The sequence below is a fragment of the Neopsephotus bourkii genome, unplaced genomic scaffold, assembly GCF_033783945.1.
Source record: "Neopsephotus bourkii isolate Nb327-2 ecotype Australia unplaced genomic scaffold, CSIRO-AGI_Nbou_v1 NB_1482, whole genome shotgun sequence".
Taxonomy (NCBI): domain Eukaryota; kingdom Metazoa; phylum Chordata; class Aves; order Psittaciformes; family Psittacidae; genus Neopsephotus; species Neopsephotus bourkii.
The window spans coordinates 64,824-70,823 of NW_026901958.1; positions in this window are offsets into that span (position 1 = coordinate 64,824).

The window sequence follows — 6,000 nt, forward strand, 5'->3', positions numbered from 1 at the left end:
TGACCAACATCCCCCACAGACCTGCCTTTGGGTCTCAGAAGATGCCACCAAGACCCCCAAAAAATCATGGATCCCTACAGATATCACCCATTGACCAACATCCCCTAAAGATGCCCCCAAAGACCCACCAAGTCCCTCAAGACCCCATAGACCCCCAAAGACATCAACCATTGACCAATGTCCCTCATAGACCTCTCCTTGGGTCCCCAAAGGCCCCCAAGATCCCCAAAGACATCAACCATTGACAAACGTCCCCTAAAGATGCCCCCAAAGACCCACCAAGACCCCCCAAAACCCCATAGACCCCAAAGACATCAACCATTGACCAACATCCCCCATAGACCTGCCCTTGGGTCTCCAAAGACCCCCAAGATCCCCAAAGATATCAACCATTAACCAATGCCCCCCAGAGATGCCCCCAAAGACCCACCAAGACCCCCCAAAACCCCATAGACCCCAAAGACATCAACCATTGACCAACATCCCCCCTAGAACTGCCCTTGGGTCTCCAAAGACCCCCAAGATCCCCAAAGGTATCAACCATTGACCAATGCCCCCCAGAGATGCCCCCAAAGACCCCCCAAGACCCCCCAAAACCCATAGACCCCAACGACATCAACCATTGACCAACATCCCCCATAGACCTGCCCTTGGGTCTCCAAAGACCCCCAAGACCCCCAAAGGTATCAACCATTAACCAATGCCCCCCAGAGATGCCCCCAAAGACCCACCAAGACCCCCCAAAACCCCATAGACCCCAACGACATCAACCATTGACCAACATCCCCCATAGACCTGCCCTTGGGTCTCCAAAGACCCCCAAGACCCCCAAAGATATCAACCATTAACCAATGCCCCCCAGAGATGCCCCCAAAGACCCACCAAGACCCCCAAAACCCATAGACCCCAACGACATCAACCATTGACCAACATCCCCCATAGACCTGCCCTTGGGTCTCCAAAGACCCCCAAGACCCCCAAAGGTATCAAGCATTGACCAATGCCCTCCAAAGATCCCCCCAAAGATGCCCCCAAAGACCCACCAAGACCCCCTCAAAACCCCATAGACCCCCAAAAACATCAACCATTGACCAATGTCCCCCCAATACCCCCAATTGGGTCTTAAGAGCCTGTGAACCACCCAAGCACCCCCATAGCACCCAATTCACGCTGGGGTGACCCCAAACCCAGACCTCCAGCACCCTCGGGTGCAGCACCCACCTCTGAGGAGGAGCAGGAGGGTGACGCAGACCAAGGCAATGGTACCCCATGGACGATCCCACATCCCTGTGGGGCGCTGGGAAGGCGCCGGGATCCGGCCCCAGCGGTGGCGAGGTGGGAATGGGGTACGGAGCGGCACTGGGAGGACCTTTGCTCCCAAAGGGAAGGGTGGAACCGGAGCTGTCAACGCCCATTCCCGGTAAAGGGGTCACCCATGGGACACGTGGGACAAGGGAGGGCCCATGGAGCCCATGGGGTCCAGGAGACACCTCCAGGTACATCCCAAAGCCTATCCTGATCCCCTGTGAACGGGAATGGGGTGGGCTGTGGGAATGGGATGGGTGGGGGGGGAATGGGCATGTGGGGATGGGGTGGGAATGGGGGTGAGGGGTGCGAATGGGGATGGGGGGATGGGGTGGGAATGGAGATGTGGGGATGGGGTGGGAATGGGGATGTGGGGGATGTGGGGTGGGAATGGGGGTGATGGGAATGGGGGTGATGGGGTGGGAATGGGGGGAATGGGATGGGGGGAATGGGATGGGAATGGGGGGAATGGGGGAAATGGGATGGGAATGGGGGAATGGGGTGGGAATGGGGCAATGGGGTGGGAATGGGGCAATGGGGTGGGAATGGGGGTGATGGGGTGGGAAGGGGGGGAATGGGGTGGGAATGGGGATATGGGGTGTGAATGGGGAGGTGGGGGATGGGTGGGAATGGGGAGGTGGGGGATGGGTGGGAATGGGGATGTGGGGAATGGGGTGGGAATGGGCATGTGGGGTGGGAATAGGGAGGTGGGGGATGGGTGGGAATGGGGATATGGGGATGGAGTGGGAATAGGGGTGTGGGGGATGGGGTGGGAACGGGGATGTGGGACAGGAATGGGGATGTGGGGGATGTGGGGTGAGAATGGGGATGTGGGGATGGGGTGGGAATAGGGATGTGGGGGAGGGGTTGGGAATGGGGGTGAGGGTTAGGAATGGGGATGTAGGATGGCAATGGGGATGTGTGGGGGATGGGGTGAGGTAGGAATGGGAATGTGGGATGGGAATGGGGATGGGGGTGGGAATGGGGATGGGATGGGGATGGATGGGATGGGTGGGATGGGGATGGGAGGGGTTGGGATGGGGAGGGGGTGGGAATGGGGTGGTGGGGTGGGAACGGGGATGGGGGGGATGTGGGGTGGGAATGGGGATGGGGATGGGGTGGGAATGGGGGATAGAGTGGGAATGGGGATAGGGGGTGGGAATGGGGATAGAGGGAGGGGGTGAGAATAGGAATGTGGGGGAGGGGGTGGGAATGGGGAGGTGGGGAATGGGTGGGAATGGGGGTGTGAGGTGGGAATGGGGATGGGGGCTTGAATGGGGATAGGGGTGATGGGATGGGAATAGGGATATAGAGCGGGAATGGGGGGGGATGTGTGGTGGCAATGGGGATGTGGGGTGTGGATATGGGGCACAGGGTTTGGATATGGCAACCTCGGACCCCGCAGCACCCCGATACCAGCACCCAGCACCCCCGTAACAGCCCATAGACCCCCTCTCCACCACAAGAGTCCCGCCCGTTGCCATGGAAACACCCCCCCACACCCCGTCAACCGTTTCCAGGAAGGCCCGGCCCCCCACCGCTCCTCGTTACCATGGCAACACCCCGCGGTAGCCCCTCCCACCTCGCCCCGTTGCCCCCAGCAACAGGCCCCGCCCCCTCCCGGAAGCTCCGGCGCATGCGCGGTGCTCCTGGGCCTGAGGAGAGCGGAGGAAAAGAGACCGGGAACGATCGTAACGTGAGGCCCGGGATCGGGCCCCGGGGATATCCGGGATACCGGAAAACCGGGATACGGGCACCGGGATAACGGGAACAGCGGGATAACGGCACCGGGACACCGGGAGCACCGGAACATCCGGGATACCGGAACCGCCGCTATGGTGAGGGGAGGGGGGGGTGGGAACGGGCGGCCGCTGCGGGGGGGGGGGGAGGACACTCTAAAAAGGTAGGGGAGGGTCACGTGGAGCGCGATCATGTGGCCCAGGGGTGTCATGTGACGACCCCCCCATGGCCTGTCCCCATGCTGAACTTAGCCCCATAGCGACCCCCATGTCCCCCCAGCCCTATAGTGACTCCCCAGCCCCATTGCGACACCCATGTTCCCCCCAGCCCCACAGTGACTCCCATGTCCCCCCCAGCTCCACAGCAACCCCTGTGTCCCCTTCCAGCCCCATAGCAAACCCCCAGCCCCCCAGCGGCCCCCATGTCCCCTCCAGCCACACAGCGAACCCCCAGACCCATAGCAACCCTCATGTCACTTCCAGCCCCATAGCGACCCTCATGTCCCCTCCCAGTCCCGTAGCTACCCCCATGTCCTCCCAGCCCCATAGTGAACCCCCAGCCCCACAGCAAGCCCCCATATTCCCCTCAGCCCCACAGCAACCCAGCAGCCCCATAGCAAGCCCCCAGCCCCACAGGAACCCCCTTGTCCTCCCCACCCCCAAAGCAACTCCCATATCTCTCCCAGCCCCACAGAGACCCCCCATGTCCCCCCCAGCCCCACAGTGACTCCCATGTCCCCCCCAGCCCCACAGCAACCCCCATGTCCCTTCCAGCCCCACAGTGACCCCCATGTTCCTCTCTAGCCCCACAGCAACCTCCATGTCCTCCCCAGCCCCATAGCGACCCCCATATCCCCTCTAGCCCCATAGCAACCCCCATATATCCTCCAGCCCCATAGCAACCCCCAAGCCCCACAGCAACCCCCATATACCCCACAGCGACCCCCATGTCCCCCCCAGGCCCACAGCGACCCCCATGTCCCCCCCAACCCCCCAGCGACCCCCATATCACCCCCAGCCTCACAGTGACCCCCATGTCTCCGTCTGCCCCATATAGATCTCCATGTCCCTACCAGCCCCGTAGTGACTCCCCAGCCCCATAGTGACCCTCATGCCCCCCCCAGTCTCATAGCTACCCCCATGTCCCCCCAGCCCCATAGTGAACCCTTAGCCCCACAGCAATCCCCATATTCCCCCCAGCCCCACAGCAACCCCCCAGCCCCATAGTGAGCCCCCAGACCCACAGCAACCCCTTTGTCCTCCCCATCGCCAAAGCAACTCCTATGTCTCTCCCGGCCCCACAGAGACCCCCCGTGTGTCCCCCAGCCCCACAGCAACCCACGTGTGTCTCCCAGCCCCACCGTGACCCCCATGTCAATTCCAGCCCCATAGCAACCCCCAAGCCCCACAGTGACCCTCATGTGTCCCCCCCAGCCCCACAGCGACCCCCATGTCCCCTCCAGCCCCACAGCGACCCCCATGTCCCCCCCAGCCCCACAGCAACCCCCATATCCCCCCCAACCCCACAGCGACCCCCATGTCCCCCCCGACCCACAGCGACCCCCATGTCCCCCCCAGTCCCACAGCGACCCCCATATCACCCCCAGCCTCACAGTGACCCCCATGTCTCCATCTGCCCCATAGTGACCCCCATGTCCCCAGCAGCCCCGTAGTGACTCCCCAGCCCCATAGTGACCCTCATGTCCCCCCCCACTCTCATAGCTACCCCCATGTCCCCCCAGCCCCATAGTGAACCCCCAGCCCCACAGCAATCTCCATATTCCCCCCAGCCCCACAGCAACCCCTTTGTCCCCCCCCTCCCCAAAGCAACTCCTATGTCTCTCCTAGCCTCACAGAGACCCCCCATATGTCCCCCAGCCCCACAGCGACCCCCATGTCAATTCCAGCCCCATAGCGACCCCCAACCCCCACAGTGACCCTCATGTCTCCCCCCAGCCCCACAGCGATCCCCATATCCCCCCCAGCCCTCCCCAGCCCCATAGCACCCCCCATATGCCCTCCAGCCCCATAGCAACCCCCAGCCCCACAGCGACCCCCATGTCTCCCTCAGCCCCACAGTGACCCCCATGTCCCCCCCAGCCCCACAGCGACCCCCATGTCCCCTCCAGCCCCATAGCGACCCCCATGTCCCCCCCAGCCCCACAGCAACCCCCATGTCCCCTCCAGCCCCACAGCGACCCCCATGTCCCCCCAGCCCCACAGCAACCCCCATGTCCCCTCCAGCCCCACACCGACCCCCATGTCCCCTCCAGCCCCACAGCGACCCCCATGTCCCCCCAGCCCCACAGCGACCCCCATGTCCCCACCAGCCCCACAGTGACCCCCAGCCCCACAGTGACCCTTATGTCCCCCCAGCCCCACAGCGACCCCCAGCCCCACAATGACCCCCATGTCTCCCCCAGCCCCACAGCGACCCCCATGTCCCCCCCAGCCCCACAGCGACCCCCAGCCCCACAGCCCCCGTCCCCCCAGCCCCAGTGACCCCCATGTCCCCTCCAGCCCCACAGCGACCCCCATGTCCCCCCAGCCCCACAACGACCCCCATGTCTCCCCCAGCCCCACAGCGACCCCTATGTCCCCCCCAGCCCCACAGCGACCCCCAGCCCCACAGCGCCCGCTGTCCCCGCAGATGCGGTTCATGCTGCTGTTCAGCCGGCAGGGGAAGCTCCGCCTGCAGAAGTGGTTCCTGGCCACGGCCGACAGGGACAAGAAGAAGCTGGTGCGGGAGCTGATGCAGGTGGTGCTGGCGCGCAAGCCCAAGATGTGCAGCTTCCTGGAGTGGAGGGACCTCAAGGTGGTTTACAAGAGGTGACAGCAGCAGAACCGGCCCCAAACCGCCTGAAACACCCCAGAAACACCTGAAACCCACCCCGAAACACCCCAGAAACACCTGAAACCCACCCCGAAACACCCCAGAAACACCTGAAACCCACCC